This window comes from Protopterus annectens, chromosome 1.part2, assembly GCF_019279795.1.
Source record: "Protopterus annectens isolate FY-2018-M chromosome 1.part2, PAN1.0, whole genome shotgun sequence".
NCBI classification, from domain to species: domain Eukaryota; kingdom Metazoa; phylum Chordata; order Ceratodontiformes; family Protopteridae; genus Protopterus; species Protopterus annectens.
In genome coordinates, this window is record NC_056727.1 from 882,134,106 (window position 1) to 882,158,070 (window position 23,965).

At 45.8% G+C, this 23,965-nt stretch overlaps 1 protein-coding gene across 1 annotated transcript in view; it reads left to right on the forward strand.

Annotated features, from left to right (window-relative positions):
• Nucleotides 1–23,965, forward strand: part of SFPQ (splicing factor proline and glutamine rich) — a 304,377-nt gene that overhangs the window by 234,685 nt on the left and 45,727 nt on the right. Inside the window, exon 12 of the transcript XR_006363177.1 lies at nucleotides 934–1,029. The gene's annotated coding sequence lies outside the window, so the exon portion shown is untranslated. The remainder of the gene's footprint in view (nucleotides 1–933; nucleotides 1,030–23,965) is intronic.

Genomic DNA, 23,965 nt, shown 5'->3' on the forward strand with positions numbered 1-23,965 from the left:
ATTCAGTCTCCAGAGACAGAGCAAATTTTGGTTCCACCGTTCTCAAGAGTCTGTTCCATTGAGCCACCCAGGATAGAGGTGCTGAATGAAGGCGAGATTGACAACTTAACATTTAGAAGTTATGTACCTACCGTAACGTTCCATGTTAGTTGTCTTCTCTCGCCTTCTTTCTTGCGTCCCGCCCTCCTTCCCCCTAGCCTGGTCAGACCGAGAAGATTATACATCTTCTATTAAGAGATCACCTTTTTCTAGCTGTTCCAACTCCTAGTGTCACTGGATTATGTGGATCCTTTCTAGAGGGTTATGCTGTTTAGTATTTTTTATTTCTTCTTCCTAAGTTGGAAGAAAATACTGCTATTTCTTTAGCTACCAAACGAGATCTGAGTAATCTCCGCCTTGCATCATGGGATATAGGGTTGCCTCGAGCTGGTAAAATTAGCTCTCGAGCTTAGCACGTGCAGAGTCGGAGCAGGGGATCGGCTCCGAACCCATCCAGCAAGAAAGAAGGCGAGAGAAGACAACTAACATGGAACGTTATGGTAGGTACATAACTTCTAATTTTTGCATATTAATTTGCACCACCTTTTTTTCTTTTCCTTTTATCTGTTTAATCACTTCTGTTTTTGTGAAGTTACCTTTGCAGTTTGACTAGCTTAACTTACCTGTCTGGCATACTTTACCCCAGGATTTGGTATGCATGTTGAAAATGGGACCTATAAAGGTTTGACTTGATATTTGAGGGCCAGGACTGACTTGGAGTGACTACAAGATAGCAGTGTGCCGAACATCCTTTGAGTCGCTTGACTGGTCAGAGTTCAGTCTCTTGAAGATGACTGGGGTTTGAGTGACCTCTTTGAACTGTATAAATTCTAGTGCTCATAGATCTTTCATAGGTTTTCTAGCAGTAATATTTATGCAACTCTCTCTTTACAGGTTGAAGTAAATAAAAAAAATGGTCAGTTTTGGTGATGAGAAACCGTATCCCATCTTCTCTGCAGAAGATTTGCTTTGCATGTCCTATTGAGCCAGGTACAGTATTTTTTTTATGCATGAAGTATCTCTGCAGAGTTTAGGTCATAAGTAGGCCTTCAACAAAACACATCCCTGCATTTTTTTGTCCATTTATCGTATATTGGCCTTAAGGAAATTTCTGTACCCTTTCATATTTCCTTTGACATGACTGCAGTAACAAATCTATATAGTTCTTACTGATAGCAGCCATCTCTCAATATTAGTATCAATCTATCCAGTTTTTCAGTTTCTGTAGCTAAATGTCACTGATTCTGGTGTGCAGCTTTGAAATGAGAAACATGAGTAAGCAAAACTGTTGCCATTTTTTGATATTCTGCATCTACAGGCTGGTCAGATCATGAGGCTCAAACTTAACTTTGAATGCTAAAACTGTTCTAGCAGTAAAAATTCTATCTACTCCAGAAATGCCTAATTTTGGCAGGGGTGGGCTGTAATGTCGTTTGTAAATGCAGTTTTCCTCAGTCCACTTTCCCAAAAGGAGAATTTTTGGCTTTACTGACTGCTGTCAACATTTGTATGCAAGTGGTTTCCTTGACAATGTTTGCTGTCCAAGTCCATTAATCCTGGAATTTGGTGGTGTACTTTTTTCTAAACTTTCAGAGAAGTTTTTCATTATAGCCAGAGCTGCTGCTGCTGTAAACTACCTTGACACTAGAGCAAGCGCGGTCTAGCTGGTGTTCAGGAATCATGCGAGTTTCGGTAGTTCATAGGTAGTTTTTGTATGACTGTACAGGGAGATAATCAGTATTGTAATTGCCAATGTTCCATTCACGTTTCACTTGGATCCTCTGCCTCAAGTGACCCAAATGTCTGGCTTATGTCAAAGCTTAAGCCTGGTTGCGGTCAAGTGCGTGGGCCATAAATGTGACGTCCACATGCACAGATCTCAGAACTTGTCTGCTGCAGTTGAACGTCGGATTGATAATTTTGCTCTGCGCTTCAGAAGACTATACAGATTAGTACCATGTTGGGGAATCTTTATTTTCCCTTGGGTTGCTGTTGCTGTTTTATATAGCAGATGTCCTCTAGGAAGGTAAAAATGTGCAAGTGTGGTCGGCGAAATACAAGGATTCCCATGAGGTTTCTGCTTAGGCCAGTCTGACATGTAACCTGCAATTTGTCATTTGTCACTGAAACCCTATGCAGTTGTCTAGCAGCCCTTGAATCGTTTGGCCCTAGGTATGGAGACTGAACTGGCAGAGGTGGAGCTGCCTACAGGCGTGGCCAAGGTTTCCCTAGAATCTCCAGTTGGAACGCCCTGTGGAGGTTACTGTAACATCTGCCTCAGATGTCTAGGGGGAACTGGGCTTGACTGGACAGCTGCCTAAGGTTTCAGACCATGGCTCCTCTGCCACAGGCCTGACACCTGATTGTAGGCCTTCTCCTTCCCGCACAGCTTCAAAGGCAACTCCTCTGAGGAGAAAACTAAACATCTGTTTACTGTAGAAGACCATCTATCTGCTACAGACTACCAGTGAGACTGGCAAAATTTTCCCCAATCCTTGGTTCAGTTCTTTATGGCCTGTCATACCCCAGCCCTGCCTACCCTTAGTCCTTGGCCAGCCTCAGCTACTTCCATCCTCCTAGTTCTCACTCTGGAGGAAGATTTTTCTTTTCTGCTGAATCACACAGGCATCTCCCCTGGGCTATTTTCCAGGCGAATACTCCCTGGAAGGAGACTCCACACATGAAGGTTTTACCTTTGGGGAAGCTATCTCCAAAATGAGGGAGTACAAGTGGGATTGCTACTCAAATGACTTGAGATGCAAAAAAGATATTTGAACTTTTTACAGGTGGTGTCCCTCTTCCCATATTCCCCCTGTGATTATAGTTTACTTGGATGCTTTTGCTTCAGCCTGTAAGACCCTTTAATGCCAGCCTTCAGCCCCTATAAGGCCAGATAGGTTCTACAGTCCCTGATTACTTATTTCGGCTTTTCCCGGTTAGGGGTTGCCAAAGTGGGTTACCTGTCCGCTCATGATTGGCAGTTGAGTTTTACGATGTGTAGTTGCCAGCCCAGCACACAACCTTCCACGGAAGGGGCACACATGCCTAGGGCCAATTTGGAGTATCCAATCCACCTACAGCATGTCCTTGGGATGTGGGAGGAAACCAGAGCACCCGGAGGAAACCCACACGACCACAGGGGAGACATGCAGACTCCGCACAGAAGGCACCCCTGCCAAGTATTGAACCGGAGAACCTCTTGCTGTGAGGCGGCAATGCTAACCGCTGCACCACCGTGGCTGCCCCCACAGTCCCTGATTAAGTATGTCATTAAGCAACCTGTGGCAGAACCAGCTGTTGCAGTGGCTCCAGATAAGCAGTTGAGGTAGATTCCCTCCTCCCCTCTGCCATCAGACAGTGATGGACAGACTGGGGAAAATTATACTTCATCCACCCTTTAATTACCAGACTTATGCTTTTAATATGCCTTGGACCTGATCTCTCATAACATTATTCCTTTGCCTGATTCCCCTACCAAACCCCAGTTTACCTCCAGGCTCTCCTTAGTAGCACAAGTTGCCAAACATTCTATAAAATGCAGCTGTGATGCTGCTTGAGGCTTCAGCCAGATCAGCTGCCTCAGCATCTGTACTGCACAGATACTCCTGGCTCAGACTACAACCCCTCCCTGATAATTTCAACAAGGTCTTAAATGCTCCTTTGTTCAGTAAATTCCTTTTTGGCAAGCTGTCTGCAGAACTATTCAAAAGCTTGCAGGAAAAAAGCAAGGACCTTCAGGACCTCAAATATTTATTGGTCTCACTGGTTCCAAAATTCTATAGGAACTACCTGCTAAACCCACTTTTGTTAGAGTATCTGCTCCTTCCTCTTCCTCCTCAAAACACAGGAAAGGGTCTAGAAAATCTTCATCCCTAGGACTTGGCTCTTTCCAGTATACCACCCAGGCAGGCTGCCTAAACTACCTGCCTCACGGTCAGTCTCTTTTGCAACATATCAGTTAAGACAGCTGGGTCTTAGTTGTGGAAAACTGGTACTTTATGGCCTGGTAGGAAAACCCCATTCCAAAAGGCACACCCCTCCCTGCCAAAAACCAGCACCACCTGACACCCCAGATAATCCAAGATTTGCTATCATAGGGGACCATTGAAAGCCTTCCCACAGGCCAAGAGGGTTAAGGGTTTTACTCCAGGCTCTTCCTGGTCACAAAAGAGGGAAGACCCTTGGAAGCCTATACTGGACCTGTCCCTGTTAAACCCCTTCCTGCAGGTACCTTCCTTCCACATGTTATCCCTTCAAACCTTTTCACTACTGACACCCAGTGCTTTCATGGCCACTTTGGACCTGAAGGAGGCATACCACCATGGCCCCATTCACCCGGATTACAGGAGATTTCTACACTTGCTGTGCCATCCTTGCACTTTCAGTTTACTGCTTTGTCCTTTGGTTTACGTACAGCACCAAGTGTCTTCACAAAGTGTTTTGCCCCAGCAATAGCCTACTGCCAAGCAAAAGGCTTTCAGATTATCAGAACGACCTCATCCAAGCCGAAAAGTATTCACTGTCCATCCTTCGAAGTTTGGGGTTTACTCTCAACCTAACAAAATCCCTTATTCCAAGACAAGATGTTCTTAGCCTGTAGAATGAGGACAGACTTGATGGCTTTCCTTCAAGACAACTCTTGGCTACCCTAAACTGCCAAGAGTTGCATCCAGTTAACCACATTTCTTCCAGACAATTCCTTTGTCTCCTAGGCATGGCATCAACTCTTCCTATGTTGCCCCTTGGCAGGTTGCACATGAAGTTCCAGTGGTACTTGAAAAATGTCTGGTCCCAACAGTCACATCTTGGAATTTTCAGGTGCCCTTCCTGAAGAGAGAAGATTAGGTGGTGGATCCAACAAATAAGCCAGAACCTAGGCCTTCCTCTGCAACCCACCAGGCTGCTGCAATTCATGCACACACATGCCTCTGATCTGGGATAGGGGCCACTGTAAACTGGAGGGAGGGCTCCCACTGAGCCTACAACTTGGTGTGAGGGAAGTGACTGCTCTCCTAGCTCAACTTCCTCCAGTACATCCAAGTCCCCTTCATGCCTTCACTGACCACACCACTGTGATGTGGTACATCAGCAAGCAGGGAGGGACTAGTTCTTACTTTGCAGGCTGGCAATACAGGCATGGGCGTTTGCCACCCAATACAGTGTCGCACTGCAGGTGGTCTACGTTCTGTCTCAGGACAATCAGGCAGATGCCCTCAGCAGATCATTTTCTCAATATCACGAGTGGATGTCGCATGATGTTCTTCGTCTTCCCTTGCTGCAGTCCTGACTATAGGGTATAGTCCGCGTCCCAGTCGGCCCGAATACCAGAGTATAAGGCTGACGTCGGTCATGGCGCCTTAGACTGACGTCAGTACGTCAGGGTACTAATGCGCATGACCGACGTCATTTCCTCAGTCTTTTTTGCCGCATGGTCCGATGCAGAAGCAATTTTGCGAGTGCAGGTTGGCGTTCTGAGATTTTCCAAAACCGGAGTTTCAGACCGAAAACAGAGTTGGCTAAGTAACCCCGTTGGGGAACATTTTGGTTCTTTCTTGTCTCAGTATTTAACCGGATGTCAGAAAAAGTGAATAACTGTATTTCTTGTGGGAAGCAGATACCGCATAGGGATTATCATACATTGTGTATACCTTGTTTAGGGCCTGAGCACGACGTTGTTGGTTGCCGCTCTTGTGCTAGATTTAACAAGCGCACTATTAAGAGGAGGCTTGATTGTGCTAGGTTAGTGTTTGGGAAGCGTTGCAATTATAATATGCCGCCGGATACTCCGGCCTGCTTCATCCAAGAAGCGCAAGGACAAAACAGTGAAGCCTAGGGGTGAGGAACCGGCAGTCCCGGACGGCGGTCCTTTAGAAGGCTCAGGGGAGCCAGAGGTTTTGCCAGGAGTCTCTATGGAGTCTCAGGCAGATTCTTTACTGTTACAGGATGTGCCCTCTCAGGAGGTAGGCCAGGCTGAGGGGGCTTCTCAGGTAACTGTTCTTCCCTCTCTTCCCAAGGTAGTTAGGGCTTCTCCTTCTGTTGCCAAAGCTTCTTTTAGAGGTAGGCCAAGTTCAGCTTCTGTGGGGGCTTCTCCTAGCATTTCGGGCTCTGTGCCTAAGAAACATATGCTTAAAATGGCAGAAGATTTGATTACTCTGATTAGAGGTTCTATGCCCCACCTGATAAGAGGCCTAGGGTGGAACAGGAGTTTGATAGTTTTGAACAGTGTTGCTTCAGAGTCTTCTGTGGAAGACTTGCAAGAGTTTCCTACTTATTCTGATTCTGATGTGGATGATTCCACTCCTTCAGCTTCTCCTCCTGAGGATTTTTCATTTTCAGAGACTCTTCACTCCATGAGGGAGCACTTTAAATGGGAAGGCCAAGATTACTCTGACTCCAGAAAGAGGCTTAGGGAATTCTTGTTTTTGCCCCAGCATAGACACTCAGCTATTCCTCCTGTGTTGAATGTGGTGGAGGATGTTTTGCAGAGGCTTCTCTGAACCCTGACTCCTTGCCTCCTGCTCCTGTTAAGCCTGATAGGTATTATAGGGTGCCCGAAGCTCATAAGTATTTGTTTAAGAGTCCCAGGGCGGACCCAGAAACTGTTTCTCAAGGGCCTAAAGGTGTTAAAGCTTCTGTGGTTAAAAATCCTGTACCCTCTGATAAAGAGGCAAGGGCTTTGGATAGGTGGGGTAAGAAAGTATATACTACTTCCACTCTAGCCATGAGGGCGTTGAATTGTCAGTTTCATATGCTGAAATATCAAAATTATCTCCTTTCACAATTGAAATCTAAGGTGGATGCTTTGGCGGAAGGTATTGAGTGTAAAGAATTGCTGGATTTGGTTCATGTGTCTGAACAAGTGGGTAAGCATTCTTTGCAGTGTGGTTTTGATGCTGTTCAGGCCTCCTCGAGGGTGGCTGCTACTAGTTCTGTTCTTCGCAGACATGCCTGGTTGAAGGATCAGAATTTAGCTGAGCATGTTAAGACCAGGATTTTGGATGCTCCCTTACAGTCTGATGTGTTGTTTGGACCGCCTGTGGAAGCAGTTTTAAAGAAAATGGAGGACAAAGCTAAGTCTATGCAGACTGTTAAAGATTTTTGCAGGTGCAGCCTCCAAGTTTAGTAGAAATTGGCCTGCTAAGGGGTGGACATATCCTGCTTATGGTTCCCAGTCTAGGGGTAGGTCTAGACGTGGTAGGGGCAGGGCTCAAGGTTCTTTAGGTCTAGATCAGACAGTTCACCTGCTCAGACTTCTGGTGAGGGCAGGGGTCAGTCCTTTCGTAAGCAGAACCAATGACTTGCCTTTTCAGCTGCCAGTGGACTCGTCTGGCAGCTCCTTTGGGAGGAAGATTGTCTCTTTTCAAAGAAAATTGGGATTTAATCACTCAAGACAGATGGGTGCTGGATATCATTCATCACGGTTACAGATTTTATTTCCACACAATGCCCCTTTCAAAGGCATGCCAGATGTTCCTCCTCCACAAAGAAAAGAGGCTCACAAGCAAGTTTCTCAGTTACTCCAGATAGGGGCCATTCAGCCAGTCCCTGTATCAGAAAGGGGCTTGGATTTTATTCTCGCCTGTTCCTAGTACCAAAGAAGGGGAACACGTGGAGACCAATTTTGGATTTATCTATCCTCAACACTTATCTGGACATTCCCAAGTTCAAGATGTTGACGTTACAGCAACTGTTACCTCTGCTGGGCAAGGATCACTGGATGGTAACTTTGGATCTCAAGGAAGCTTACCTTCATGTGCCTATAAGGCTAAGTTGCAGAAAGTATCTGCGGTTTCGAACTGGAGATTTTCATTATCAGTTCTCTGCATTGCCCTTTGGCTTATCTACTGCCCAGAGTATTCACAAAGGTTCTGGCTCCAGTGATAGCTTACTTCAGGCTTCAAGGCATTCAAATCTATCCTTACTTGGACGACTGCCTGATTCTGGCTCAAGAAAAGGAACACCTTCTACAGCATCTGGAATATGTCATAGCAGTGCTAAGATGCCTAGGGTATTCTGTGAACGAAATAAAGTCCAGTCTAGTACCCTCCCAAGACATGTGCTTTCTGGGTGTGAGACTGAATACAGCAGCCCAGATGGCCTTTTTAACCCCGGACAAACAAAAGAGTCTGTCACTTTACTTCCATCAGCTATCTCATCAGTCCGTGCTGACTGCAAGGACAGTCCTTCAAGCATTAGGGTTCATGGCATCTTGTATTCTGGTGCTTCCCAATGCCAAACTGCATATGAGGAAGCTGCAATGGTATCTCAAAAATGTATGGACACAGCACTGCCAAGATTTGGACACTGTCATTCAAATAATACCTTGCCTTCAAAAGGAATTCTTGTGGTGGGCAGAGGAATGTCACCTAAACAAGGGACTCTCTGTGACCCGGCCAGAGGCGAGTCAGATTTTAACGACAGATGCCTCGGACACTGCTTGGGGAGCTCATCTAAATGGAAAGTGGATACAAGACAAGTGGCCTGCCAGACTACAGCATCTGCATATCAACATGAAGGAGATGTTAGCAGTCCAGTTTGCATTGATGGCGTTCAAGGAGTTACTTCTTCCAGGGCAGGTGTTGATTCTGACAGACAACACAACTGTCATGTGGTACATCAACAAGCAAGGGGGAACACATTCTTATCCTCTATGCAGGCAAGCAATGATTTTATGGGAGACTGCGTTAAGCCTGAAACTGACTCTTCAGGCAAGGTTTCTGCCAGGAGCACAGAACTCCCTAGCAGATGTATTAAGCAGACAAATCATGGATCCCCACGAGTGGAAACTGGATCTTCATGTATTTCAGAAATTGACAGTGTCATGGGGAACTCCAGACATAGATCTGTTCGCTTCTCCACTAAACCACCAGCTGCCAAAGTATTGCACAAAGGGGTTTCATCACACAGCTTGGAAAGTGGATGCTCTGTCTTTCAGTTGGAAAAACTTCATGTTTATGCCTTTCCACCTCTACCTCTTCTTCCAAAGGTATTACTAAAGGTCAGACAAGACAGGCCAAGGATGATTTTGATAGCTCCAGATTGGCCTCGCAACACTGGTACCCACTTCTAAGGAGTCTTGTAAAGAAGCCTCCATGGCCTTTACCTCTGATTCCTCATCTGTTATCTCAGAAGGACGGTCATCTGCTCAATGTCAAGCTTCAATCTCTTCATCTCACAGCTTGGCATATTCTGTGTTGAAGCATGGTAGGTCTCAGCTTCCTCAACAGGTTTTAAATGTGATTATGGAAGCTAGAAGGCCTAGTACTAGGAGAGTGTACGCAGAAAAATGGAAGAGATTTTATTTTGGAGTACAGCAAAGAATTTGGAGATTTCAGAGCCTAATTTGAGTGTGGCTCTTCAATATCTTACTGAATTATTGGACAAAGGTTTGTCCTTCTCTTCCATAAAGATTCATGCTGCAGCAATTTCAGCTCACTATGATTGTGACCCACCTTTGTTTTCGCATCCTTTGTTCAAGCAGTTTCTTAGAGGGGCAAAGAATATAAGACCCCCATGAGAGCTCCTACTCCTGCTTGGGATCTCAATTTTGTGTTGGAAAACTTACTCTACAACCTTTTGAGCCTGCAGCTACTGCTGAATTGAAATATTTGTCATGGAAGACTGCTTTTCTGTTGGCTATTACTTCTGCAAGAAGGGTGTCTGAGTTGCAGGCCCTTATGGCAGTAGAGCCCTTTTGGTTTTCCATAAGGACAGGGTTTCATTACGTACTAATCCTTCCTTTATGCCTAAGGTGGTTTCTAGTGTGGCTTTAAACCAAACTATTCATTTGCCTACTTTTTGCAGATCCTCAAAATAAAGGGGAAAAGATTTTGCACACTTTAGATGTACACAGGCAATTGCGTTATTATTTGAGCAGGACTAAAGATTTTAGGCAGTCTCCGCAGTTACTTGTTTCTTTTGCTTTGAGTTCACAGGGCAAGCCTGTGTCAAAACAAACTATTTCTAGGTGGATTGGCTTTTGCATTGCATTTTGTTATTCCCATCATGGCAAAGAGGTTCCAGCTGGGATTAGGCCTCATTCCACTAGGGCTACTGCCACTTCAACAGCATTTCTAAGGGGGTGGCAACTAAGGATATTCTGGAAGCAGCTACTTGGAGTTCAGTGCATACTTTCTCTAGGCATTATCACCTGCCTATATACTCTAAGACTAGAGCTGGTTTTGCCACAGCTGTTTTACAAGGCATGTTGTCAGCTCCTGCTACTTTATAATTTGCCAGCCTCCCTTACCTCTGCTTTGGGATTCTACCCAATAGTCAGGACTGCAGCAAGGGAAGACGAAGAACATAGTACAGTTTTGTACCTACCATAAATGTAGATGTTCGAGGATTCCCTTGCTGCAGTCCACTTACCCTCCCTCCTTCCCTCTGTGTTTCAGGGTGGTTGTGTAGGTGAGTTTTCATGCTTATATTTTTGTATATATATTACTGTATATATTGTACATGTTTTTTGGTGCAGGTTGTTTTTGGGACTTGTCTTTTTGGGTCTTCTGACATCTGGGGCAAGAAAAGACTGAGGAAATGACGTCGGTCATGCGCATTAGTACCCTGACGTACTGACGTCAGTCTAAGGCGCCATGACCGACGTCAGCCTTATACTCTGGTATTCGGGCCGACTGGGACGCGGACTATACCCTATAGTCAGGACTGCAGCAAGGGAATCCTCGAACATCTACATTTATGGTAGGTACAAAACTGTACTTTTTCTATGACCTTGTCCACTGATGAAGCACCCCACAGATGGATCTTTTTGCTTCCCTTCAGAACACTTACAGCTGTTCCGCTCCAGACTCCCCACTGAAGTGGGAAGTGGATGCCTTTTCAATTTCTTGGAAGGGGTTGTTCCTTTATGCCCATGTCACACTTATTCAGTAGGTCCTGCTGAAAATTCAGGACAGCAAAAATCTTGCTGGTGACCCCTTATTGGCCAAGGCAGCATTGGTGCCCCCTTCTATCTCTTGTCAGGGGTAATCACTGCAAGTGGCCTCACAGGGTGGACCTGCTTACACAACAGGAGGGATCCCTCATTCATCCTCATCTGAAAACCCTCAGCCTAACCCTATGGCTTAACGTCTGATCTTTCAGACACCTATTCTGAGGTTGTGCTGTCTGTCCTGCAGGAAGACAGGAAACCCACTACCAGGATTTCCTGTGTATCAAAATGGAAAAGGTTCTCCAGTTGGTGTCTTCAAAAGGCAACTAAACCCCTTCCAAGTGGATGTTCTCTAGTCCTACCCTGTGTTTGAGCTCGTGAAATCAGAACTTTAATTCTGTGATAGTCCATTTGTCAACCATTTCAGCCTGCTTACCTATTGATCAACCCCTGTTATCAAGATTGGAGGTGAAGGGGGTTGTCTACATCAGACCACCAAGAAAACTTATCCCTCCTCCATGGGACCTGAACTTTGTACTGGAGAAACTACTGCCCCCTTTGAACTAGCAGCTTTTGCCCCTTTAAATATGTGCCTGGAAGACAAGTAGCCCTTCATCTAGGAGAGTCTGAGCTGCAAGCACTCATCCTACCCTACACTACCTTCCACAAAGACAGGGCAACTCTGCATACCAATCCCTCTGTACCCAAAGTAGTCACTAAACTCTTCCTTTCCTAGTAGATTGCCAGGCACAACAGCACTGTCCAAGGCAAAGAATACAGCTTCTATGGGACCAGACAATATCCTTGGCTGTATTCTACATGAACTACGGAGTGAACTGGCACCTCACTTGTTCCCTGTCCTGTCAAGCCTCACCTCAGGTTTTGCCCCTACCAAATGGCACACTGCTGTAGTCATCCTTATCCACAAAGGAGTGACTACAGACTCTGGGAACTATCACCCCTTTAGCCTGACAAGTCTATGCAAAGCTATGGAATGCATCATGGACCTAATAAACAAGGACATAGTTTATCTCAGAACTCTGGATCCTGCAGTTTGGTTTTGTGAAGAGTAGATCATGCCTGGTCAACTTCTTTTGAGTCGGTCACCAGAGTTGTGGCTGTGGATGAAGGCAAGATGGCCTACTTTGATCTGGCCAAGGCCCTTTGATACCTCCCCCCACTTGGGAATCATAGAAAAACTCACTAAACTAGGCATCAACCCCCAAATTAGGTGGGTTGCAAACTGGATCACAGAACCCACAGTGTGAAAGTAGCCGACTTCAAGTCAGACTGCAGACCAATCATGAGTTCCTTTCTGTGTCCTCTCCCATTTTGATATCTACTTCCCTGAATTCCAGGCCAACACGAGGGGACTCTGACAGCAGACGATTGCAAGTTGGAAGCTGCTATTAACTCCCCCAGTGTGATGACATCCTACAGAAAGGCCTCTGACTAATGACTGTCAGAACTGTGGCCTTCAGCTCAATGGCAAAGTCAAAAACCCGGTTCCCTTGAATTACAACATCGATGGTAGTCCACTGAACACGGCGTTACAAGAGATCTGGGAACACCGGTTGACGGCAAACTCTACCACCACATTGCCACTGTGGTCAAAGTCCTACGTGGCACATCTCGTTACTAAGGGATTAGCATCTGGAAAGAGGTCATTGTCCCCCTCTACTCTCACATTAGGCCAATTGAGTAAATGCCCCATTTGGCATAATCACTAGACCCCTGCAGCACCTGGATAGGCCACGAAAGTACCTCACAAAGGATCCTAGGCCTTTAAACACTTGGCCTTTAAACACTTGTCCTATGTGGACAGACTCTAACTCCAACTATTCTATCGCCTACTTGGAGGCGATCTCTGCTTGACTTGCAAAGCAGTGTGTCTCAGCTGTGGTAAAAATGCAGCTAAAGAAATCCCAATTCCTCCACCACACGCTCGAGAGACCTCAACCTCATTACAACAATCAACAGAATATGCTGGAGGGACAGGTTCATAACCACACTGCCTGTGCTCTGAAATAGACTTCCCATACATGTCAGGCAGAGCACCTGACTGGCCCTCTTAGAGAAATTGAGTGGATGAGAAATAGAAAATTCACCCCGGGGATAACTCCAGTGGCTCTACTCGACAGGCACTGGGAGCTAAGGTCAGGTGGCACGATACCAGGGTAATCCTACAGGCTAGGCTTGTAAAGGCTCTCTGGGGCCATTAGCCTAATACATATATATGAACAATCTATCAATTTACCCACCTTTGCCACAGAATGACAGTATTCCATTCCTTTGTTCATAAGGCAACTGAGGTTTTATCTGAACAAGATCAGATATTAGAAAGTCCTGTCAGCTGTTTGTACCATTTCACCTCAGGGCCCTGGGGAGAGCAGTATCGAAACTGACAATATCCTCCTGAATATGTAAAACTATTGCCTTCTGTTACTCTTTCCATGGTAGCTACCCCATACTGTTGAAGCACACTACTAGAGCAGTGAACTCTTCAGGGGCCTTTTTCAAAGACCTAGACACTGCAGCTATCCTAGAAGCAGCCACATGGCCTTCTGTACATTTCTTCAAGCATTGTAAATTGGACAATCTCCAGAGCCAGGGCAGGATTTGTAAGAGACATCCTCCACTACTGATCTTCGTTTCACTGTTGCAGTCATTACATTTGGGTAATCTGCTGGCAGGTTGCCCTCAGTCGGCCTGATTAACAAAGTCTTGGGTCCTGCGTCGGTTGCTGTCCCTTCCATGATGTCAGGGGTATAAAACATGCAGCAGATGCCATTACATCAGTCTTTCTTGCCGTGCGGTGCCCGAAGCAGATTGCAAGTGCCGGTCGGCTGACTCCTGAAATTTTCGTTTGAGTTTCGGAGCCGAAGTCTTCAACTAAAAGCCAAGTACCTGTTGGGGAAACTTTTTCTTCCTTCTTACCGATGTCAGTAAAAGTTAATTGCATTACTTGTGGAAGCAAATACCTCAAGGATTTTCATTTGTACTGTATTACTTGTCTAGGCCCTGACCACAATATACCTTGCTGTCAGTTTTGTGCTAAATTTAATCAGCACACTATTAAACGTCTGTATATTTTTGCTTCTAAAATACTTTGGCTCACAATTTAATTATCCAGAAATGTCTGTTAGCGACTACCGGAATACCTGAAATGCAAAGAAAGAGGCCCAGGTCCAAAACTGACTACGCTTTTCCTAAGCCAGTCACCGGTACTCGGTGAGGTGCTTTCACAGCCCCTGATGCCCGCTACTTTTGATTCGCAGGCCTCAGACCCATTAGGAGTCTGGTATGCTGCGAGATGCTTCAGTTGTGGAACCCGCGGATGTCTCTAACTTAGATGGGTCTGGAGCTGCTGTGCAGGCACTGGCTTCTAAGGGTGTTCTCAGGCCTAAGGCCAAAATCTAAATCAGTCTGAAAAAAACGCCTGGGCCACATGTGCAGGCCCCTATGCCTAAAAACAAATGATTTAAAATGGCTGAAGATTTAATTACTCCTATCAGAGGTAGCCAGCCCCCCTCCCAAGAGGCTTAGGCAAGACATAATAATTGATTATGAATCTTTTGAACAGGATTCTATTTCTTCTGCCTCTTCTAATGAACAGGATTTGTCTATACCTACTTATGAGGACTGATGCAGAAGATTCCATTCCTTCTGCTTCTCCCCTTGAGGATTTTTCTTTTGGGGAAACTTTGCATACCTTAAGGGAACATTTCCACTGGGAAAGTCAGGATTTCTCTTGAATCTAGAGACTTCAGGATTTTCTTCCTCTGCATAGGCCTTTGCTATACCTCCTGTTCTAGACATTAAAGATGATTTTTCAGAATCTAGTCTTTCTAAGACAGACTGATACTACAGGGTTCCTGATTCCCACAAATTAGAGTCCCAAGGGCATTAAGGCCTCTATTGCTAAAAACCCTACCCCTTCTGAAAGATTCCAGGGCGCTGCATAGAAGGTTTACATTTCTGCAACCTTGGCAATTTTATATGCTTAAATATCAACAGCATGTTGTTGGGACTGCTTTAACAGAAAATGTTAATTTCTGACTGTGGAAAATAGATTTACAGGATTTATTGCATTAAGCTGAACAAGTTGGAAAACATACTTTGCAGTGTGGTTTTGATTCTTTGGAGGCCTCTTGCAGGGCTTTTGTAACTGGGTCTGTGTTAAGGAGGCGTGCTTGGCTCAGAGCAATCTTTGCCTGTATGTTATAGCAAAATTGTTGGATGCTCCTTTACAACAGGACAGTCTCTTTGGTAATAAGGCTGAAGACGTTTTAAAGATGAAGCTAAATTTATGCAAACTGTGTAAGATTTCTTACAAGTGCAGCCTCCAAAATTTAGTAGGCACTGGCCCTTTCCAGTTCCTTCGAAAGCCACTCAAGTCAAATCCAGACGTTCCAAAGGCTCCAGGTTTCAGTCACAAGGGACTTTTAGAACAAAACAATGGTGTGCCTCCACCTCCAAATCTGGAAGCAAGGCACCTCCCTATGGTACAGTCTCTGACTTCCCTCTACACTTACCAAGCACAACTTTTAGCCCCCCCCCCCCCCTTGGGGGGGAACTGGCACTTCATGCAAGAAACTGGCAACTTATAACCCAGGACAAATGGGTTTTAAATGTAGTATCCCTGGGATACAGATTTTCATTTCCACACGTTGCCAATGCCAAACGGATGGCCAGACCTGCCCCCAAATCAGTGGGCAGAGGCCCAGTAACAAGTGCTGTCCCTCATGAACATGGGGGCTGTTCAGTCAGTACCAGAAGAGGAAAAGGGACAAGGTTTCTAATCTGGACTCTTCCTGGTACCCAGAAAAGACCCATGGCATCCTGGCATCCAATTCTGGACTTGTCTGTTGTAAACACATTGGACATTCCAAAATACAAGATGCTGACTCTTCGACAGTTACTTCCTATGCTAGTCAAAGATGCCTGGTTGGTAACTCTGGACTTGAGGCTTACCTGCATGGAATCAGGGAATCTTGCAGAAGATGCCTCTGCTTCAAAGCAGGCTACTTGCATTACCAGTTCTCTGCACTGCCCTTTGGTTTATCTATTGCGCCCAGGGTCTTCACAAAGTGCCTGGCTCCAGTAATTGTCTTGCAGGCAAAAAAATATTCAAATATATCCATACCTGGACGATTGTCTAATTCAGGCAGAAAACAAGGACATTCTTCTAAAACATATGGAGTTAGTAAAAAGGATTCCAACTTGTCTAGGGTACACCATAAATGAAAAATCACGTCTGGTACCCTCTCAAATGACATTCCTGAGTGCAAGCTTGAATACAACTGCCCAGATGGCTTTCCTTACGCCAGAAAGGCAAATTAATTTGGTAACTTATTTCAAGCAGGTGGCCACAAAAACCCTGCTATCTGCAAGACAAATTTTGCAAGCCTTTGGGTTCATGGCCTCCTGCATTCTTCTAATTCCATATGCAAGACTGCATTTGAGGAAACTTCAGTGGTACTTAAGTTTATGGAGTCAACGTCACAGCCTGCAAACAGATACCTATCGTACCTTGCCTGCAACTAGAGTTCCTGTGGTGGGCAGAGTTCTGCCACCAAAACAAGGGACTGCCATTCACTCCACCCCCTGCCGCCCAAACCCTAACTACAGATGCATCAGACTGTGCTTGGGGGGCTCATCTGGCAGGGAAGTGCATTTAGGGGAAATGAAGTCCAAATCAAATCCACCTTCATATCTGTCAAAGATGCTAGCTATACAGAATGCAGACAGCCTTCAAGGGCTACCTTCTTCCAGGACACTTACCGATAGACTGACAACACTATGGTTATGTGGCACATAAGCAGGGGGGTACACACTTGCCCCCTCTGCAGACTAGCCATGGCATTGTGGAACACTGCCTTGAGCTATCAAGTACAACTACACGCTCAATTCTTGCCAGGGTAGCTGAATACTCTGGCAAACGAACTAAGCAGAAATCTCATGGACCCACATGAATGGAAACTGGAACCATGGATTTTCAACATGTTGACATGCAAATGGTGGAGCCCCGACATAGATCCTCACCCCAGAACTATCAGTTGGACAAATTTTGCACAAGAACTCATCACAAAAAAGCCTGGAAAGTGAATGCTCCCGTCAGCCTATGCCTTTCTCCTGCCTCTGCTCTCCAAAGATCTACTAAAAGTCAAACAGGACAAAACAAAAATGATTTTGATTGCTCCAGACTGGCCTTGCCAACATTGGTACCCACTCGTGCACAGTGTCACACATTTCACCATGGCATGTGCCTCAGACACCCTCCTTACTGACTCAGCAGAACAGCCAAACTCTGCCCCCTCTGCTCAATTTGCAGCATGGCTAATCACCTAAATTCACCCTTTGCATCCCTCAGCAAACCTGAGACGGATGTCATTTTGGACACTAAGACAGAGTACTAGAAAATCTTATGCTGGCAAATGGAAAAGATTCTGTGCCTGGAATCAATCTCGAGGGATAAGCACAGCATTGCCAAACATTTCTCTGATTTTGCAATATTTAACAGATGCTTCACAAGGGCCAGTCCTTTTCTTCCATAAAAATGCATGCCTCAGCCATTTCAGCTCAATACAATGCAGAACCTCTCCTCTTCTCTCATCCTCTGTTAAAGCAGTATCTGAGGGCCAAAAACTTTAAGACCACCCAGGAGAGCTCCAACCCCTGACAGAGACCTTAATTTTGTATTGGAGAAACTCTCCCTCCTTTCGAGCCAGCTGCTACTGCATACTTGAAATTTCTGTCGTGGAAAACCGCTTTCCTTTTAGCGGTCATTTCAGCTAGGATTTCCGAATTACAGGCACTTATGGCAGTGGAGCCTTTCATAATTTTTTATGCGGACAGGGCATCTGTCCATGCCCAAGGTGGTATCCAGTGTGGCTCTTAATCAGACCATTTGCCAGCTTTTTCCCAATCCACTGAACAAGGGGGAGTGGATTCTGCATTTATTGGATGTACACAGACCACTTAGATTTTACTTAAACGGGACTAAATCTCAAAGAAAGTCTGAACAATTGCTGGTAGCGTTTGCTGCAGGGGCAGAGGGAAAGGCCGTTTCAAAGCAAACCATTTCCAAATGGATAAGCCATTTTAGTTTCTGCTATAAGCACCGTGGAAAACCCATCCCCCAGGGGATCAGATCCCATTCCACCAGGGCTGAATCTACTTAAACAGCCTCAGAGGTGTTCCTACCAGGGATACTCTAGAAGCTGCTACCTGGAGCTCAGTACATACTTTCACCAAATGTTGCCATTTACCACTTTTTCTCCAAATCCGGAGCTGGCTTTGCCACTGCTGTCTTGCTGGGCTTTATAGCTGGTCCTAATGCTGTATAATTTCTTCCTCCCAACCATAGCTTTCAGGTTCTACCCAAATGAATGACTGCAACAGTGAAACACTAAGAACATAGTACAGATGTGTACACTTACCATAAATGTGGATGTTGGTGTATTCACTGTTGCAGTCCTGGTTACCCTCCATCCTGCCCCCTATTTTTCTCTGGCTATACCTCTGCTTTTACTATGCTTAAAAGCCCTTTTGGTAGGAGGTAATTTTCTTTAATTTTATTTGCTCCCCATTTGGGGGGGCATCTGATATCTGGGGCAAGAAAAACTGAGGTAATGGCGTCTGCTGCATTTTTATACCCCTGATGACCTGCCGTCATGGAAGAAGGGACAGCAACCGACAGGACCAAAGACTGTTAATCAGGCCGACTGAGGGCAGCCTGCCAGCAGATTACCCAAATGTAATGACTGCAACAGTGAATAGTACTCTTAACATCTACTTTTATGGTAAGTGTACACAACTTTACTTTTAATAGCTGGGGACTCGAAGGGCAAATTAAGTAAGCTATTTAAGATGTTCATCGTGTTTCCCTGCTGCAGTCATCACACTTGGGTTCTCTTGTCGTCAGGCGGTGCCGCAGTCTGCCTGAATTCCAAAGTCTTGGTCCGGCGTCGGTTGCTGTCGCTTCTTCCCTGACATCTTATTGTATACCTTGCCTAGGCCCAGACCACGACGTCACTGGTTGTCTGTTTTGTGCTAGGTTCAGTAGGCGAAATATAAAGCGACGCTTTGATTTCGCACAACACTACGGTAGGAAATTTGATTACACTATGCCTTCGGAGCAACTGACTACCGGCGTGCATAAAAAAACACAGGCAGCCTAGAACCAAGCCAGACTCTGAGGCCTTGGCTGGGCTGGTCTCCGGTTTTCAGTGAGGCACCTACGCAGCCCCTGGCGACCACAGAATTGGAACCCCAGACCGCTTCGGATTCTCAAGCAGAGAGTTCTAGGCCGCAGCCATTTTCTTTGGGCCCTACTGACAACATTGCAGAAGAAGCCGGTGCTGCGGAAACACCTTCTGCTTCAGGTGTGTCCAGACAGACTACTCTCACTATAAAATCTTATGCAGACTCCTCTAAAACCAAAAAAGACTGCACATCAGTCTCCAGTTCAAGGCCCCATGCCTACAGATGCTTAAAATGGCTGAAGATTTGATTTCTTTAATCTGGTTCCCAAACACCCCCCCCCCCCCCCCCCCCCCAGACAAAAAGCCTAGACAAGAGGATTGTCTCCTCTGATCGAGTGTCTATTTCCTCAGGCTCCTCTGAGGAACAGGATTACTCCTTTCCCCCTTATGAAGATTCTGATGCTGAAGATTCCATTCCCTCAGCTTCTTCCCCTGAATACTATTCCTTTGGGGAAACCTTACATACCATGAGGGAACATTTCCACTGGGAAGGTCAGGACTACTCCGACTCAAAGAAAAGGCTCAGTTTCTTTTTTACTCCCCCAGCACAGACCACTTGCTATCCCTCCAGTTTTGGACATTGTGGATGATAGAATCTAGTCTAAATCCAGATTCTCTGCCTCTGCTCCAGACAAACCAGATAGTGCCTGACTTGCACAAATTCCTTTACAAAAGCCCTGTTGCTGACCCAATCTCCCAGGGTCCCAAAGGGGCTAAGGTTTCCATGGCTAAAAATCCTGTACCCTCTGAAAGGGACTCCAGAGTACTAGATAGGTGGGGGAAGGTGGTTTGCACCTCAGCTACTCTAGCTGTGAAAGCACTAAATTGTCAATTTCGCAAGCTGAAATACCAGCAATTCCTAATGTCTCTAAAAACAAAAGATGAGCACGCACCCTCAACAAACAGTCTGAATTCAAGGAAATGCAGCATCTGTTGCATGCAGCTGAACAGATGGGCAAACATACCTTACAATGTGGATTTGATTCCTTGGAAGCTTCCTGTAGAGCAGCTGTTACTGGGTCTGTTATACATAGGCATGCTTGGTTAAAGGAGCAAACTCTGCCTGATCATGTTAAAGCAAAGTTGCTAGATGCACCCTTACAGCAGAATGTCTTATTTGGGGGTTAAAGCAGAAGAGGTTTTAAAGAAAATGGAGGATAAGGCAAAATCTATGCAGACGGTCAAAGATTTCTTACAGGTACAACCCCCACTCTTCAGCAGAAATTGGCCAGCAAAAAATTGGTCCTTTCCAGCTTCTGACAGACCACAGAGGGGTAAGTACAGATGCCCAAGGGGCAGAGGACAAGCACAAATCCCTTACAAACCTCGCCAGTGGGGCACTGCAACACAGAAGGGAGGAGAAGACTGGTCCCAAACTACTAGAAGGCAAACACAATGACTTAAACCTCAAACTGCCGAGCAAAAAATCTCTTGGCGGCTCCCTTGGGAGGAAAATTTCTATTTTTAATAGACAACTGGCACATCGTCACAAAGGACAAATGGGTCCTAGACATTATCTCACAAGGATACAGATTCCATTTCCACACCTTGCCAAGGATGAAAGGAATGCCAAACTTGCCACAATCAATGGGCAGAGGCACAAAAACAAATTACAGCTCTCATGGACATGAGACATTCAACTGGTACCTACACAGGAGCAAGGCCAAGAATTTTACTCAAGGATATTTCTAGTCCCCAGAAAGGACAATGCTTGGAGACCCATTCTGGACCTTTCAATTCTAAACACCTTCTTGCAAGTACCCAAATTCAAGATGTTAACACTACAGCAGCTTCTTCCCATCTTGGGCAAGAAAGTTTGGCTAGTAACGGTCCTCAAGGAGGCATATACCTGCATGTCCCCATCAGACAAAATTGCAGAAGATACCTCCGTTTCATTGCAGGTTCAACCCATTACCAATTCTCTGCACTGCCCTTTGGCTTATCTACTGCACCCAGGTTCTTCACAAAATGCCTGGCACCAGTAATTGCATACTGCAGACAGAGGAATTCAAATATACCCATACCTGGATGACTGCCTCATCCAAGCAGAAAGCAAGGACATTCTCTTACATTTGACTTTTGTAAAACTCCCAAGTTGCCTAGGGGACACAGTAAACAAAAAGAAATCAAAACGAGTGCCCTCACAAAATGACATTCCTGGGTGCCAGCTTGAGTACAATGGCCCAGATGGCTTATCTGATGCCAGACAAACTACAACTAGCTCAATACTTCAAAATAATGACAACAAAGACCCAACTCCCTGCAAGAGAAATTCTGCAGGCTTTGGGCTTCATGGCATCTTGCATACTAATACCATTTGCAACACTGCATATGAGGAAATTAGTGGTACCTGAAAAGCGTATGGACTCAACACAGCCACAGCTTGGAAACAATACCTCTCATTCCCTGCCTTCAACAGGAGTTTCTATGGTGGTCACAGGCATGTCACCTCAAGGGTCAGACTTTCACCTTACCCCCAGCCAGGCAAACTATGACAACAGATGCATCTGACTATCCCTGGGGGGCACACATGGCAGGACTGTGCGTTCAAGGCATATGGACTGCAGATCAAAGGAATCTGCACATCAATCAAAGATACTAGCAGTACAGAATGCTCTGACTACCTTCAAGGACCTCTTACATCCAGGACTGCTTATAATAAGGACAGAACACCACACAGTAATGTGGTACATAAACAAGGGGGTACACACTCCTGCCCTCTATGCAGGCAAGCAATGACCTTGTGGAACACAGCACTGGCTTACCAAGTTCAATTACAAGCTCAATTCTTGCCAGGAAAAAAACACATTGGCAGATGACCTAAGCAGAAACATCATGGATCCCCACGAGTGGAAACTGGATCCCACAAGTATTTGCAGTGAACTCAAATGGGGGCGCCCAGACATAGTTTTGGGGGTTGACAAACGGGTCTATCAGTTGGAAAATGCTGACAGTATGCCTTTCCTCCATTGCCCCTTCTCACAAAGGTGCTGCTGTGAGGGTGGAGACACCTTGAATGATGCTCATTGCCCTGGACTGGCCACACCAGCACTGGTACTCATTACTAGGGAACGTGGCCCACGGCCCACCATGGATTTTACCACAAATTCACACAGCAAGGCAGTCTGAGTCTACACAGCCAGCTCAAAACCTTAAATTTGGCTGCATGGCAAATCACCTAAGCATCCAGCCAGCCCCTCTTTCACAAGCTGTTATGGATGTCATTCTGGAGGCCAGGAGGCCCAGCACCAGGAAAGCCTACTCAGACAAATGGAAAAGATTTTGTGCCTGGAGCCAAGCTAAAGGCCAAAATACCCTTCAGCCGGACATGCCTCAGATTCTATAATATTTAACTGAGATGTTACACAAAGGATTTTCTTTTTCATCTATTAAATTCCACGCCTCAGCTATTTCGGCTCACTACAACACTGATCCTCCCTTATTTTCACATCCACTTCTAAGGCAGCATCTCAGGGGGAAAAAAAACATTAGGCCTCCCAGGAGAGCACTAACACCAACTTGGGAACTAAATTTTCCTTTTGAGCCAGCTTTCTCAGCTGACTTAGTTTGTCATGGAAGACTGCCCTGCTGCTAGCAATTACTTCAGCCAGAAGAGTCTCAGAGCTACAGACACTAATGGCAGTAGAGCCTTTCCTCATTTTTGATCAAGACAGAGTTTCTTTACGAACTAACCCCTCCTTTATGCCAAAGGTGGTATCCAGTGTGGCTCTAAATCAAACCATCCACTTAACCACCTTCTTTCCAATCTACAGAACAAAGGAGAGACTCCTGCACTCCTTGGACATTCACAGGCAACTACGTTACTACTTGGATTAAACTAAGGCTTTCAGAAAATCTGACCAACTTTGTATTCTATGCTACAGCATCACAAGGAAAGGCTATCTCAAAACAGACCATTTCCAAATGGATAGGACATTGTATATGATTTTGCTACACCCATCATGGAAAACCAGTTCCTGCTAGCATAAGGCCCCACTCCACCAGGGCAGCAGCTACATCTACAGCCTTCCTCGGGGATGCCAACCAAGGATATTCTGGAAGCTGCAACTTGGAGTTCAGTACACACCTTCACCAAACACCATCACTTACCACTTTACTTTAAAACTAGAGCTGGCTTCGCCACTGCAGTTTTGCAGGGCCTTCTAGCCTCCTCTAACCCTGTTTGACTCCACCTCCCATCCTTAGCTTTGGGATTCTACCAAAGTGTGATGACTGCAGCAGGGTAACACGAACGTAGTGCAGTTTTGTACCTACCATAAATGTAGATGTTAGTGTATACCCTGCTGCAGTCCAGGTTACCCTCCCTCCCCTGACCTAACTAAAACCTTTTAATACCTTAAAATCTGATACAACCTTTGTGGTGTATTTGCTTATAGCTGGAGGGATGTTTTGTTTGTGCTAAGCTTTTATTATTACCATCTACTGACCATCTTTTGGGGGGGGGGGGTGCACCTGACATCTGGGGCAAGAAAAACTGAAAATGGTGTCTGATGCCTCTTGTATGCCCCTGGCGCACTGTCAGGGAAGAAGCGACAGCAACCGACGCCAGACCAAGACTTTGGACTTCAGGCCACCCGTGGGACCGCCTGACTTCAGGCCACCCCAGTGGGACCGCCTGACTTCAGGCCACCCCAGTGGGACCGCCTGACTTCAGGCCACCCCAGTGGGACCGCCTGACTTCAGGCCACCCCAGTGGGACCGCCTGACTTCAGGCCACCCCAGTGGGACCGCCTGACTTCAGGCCACC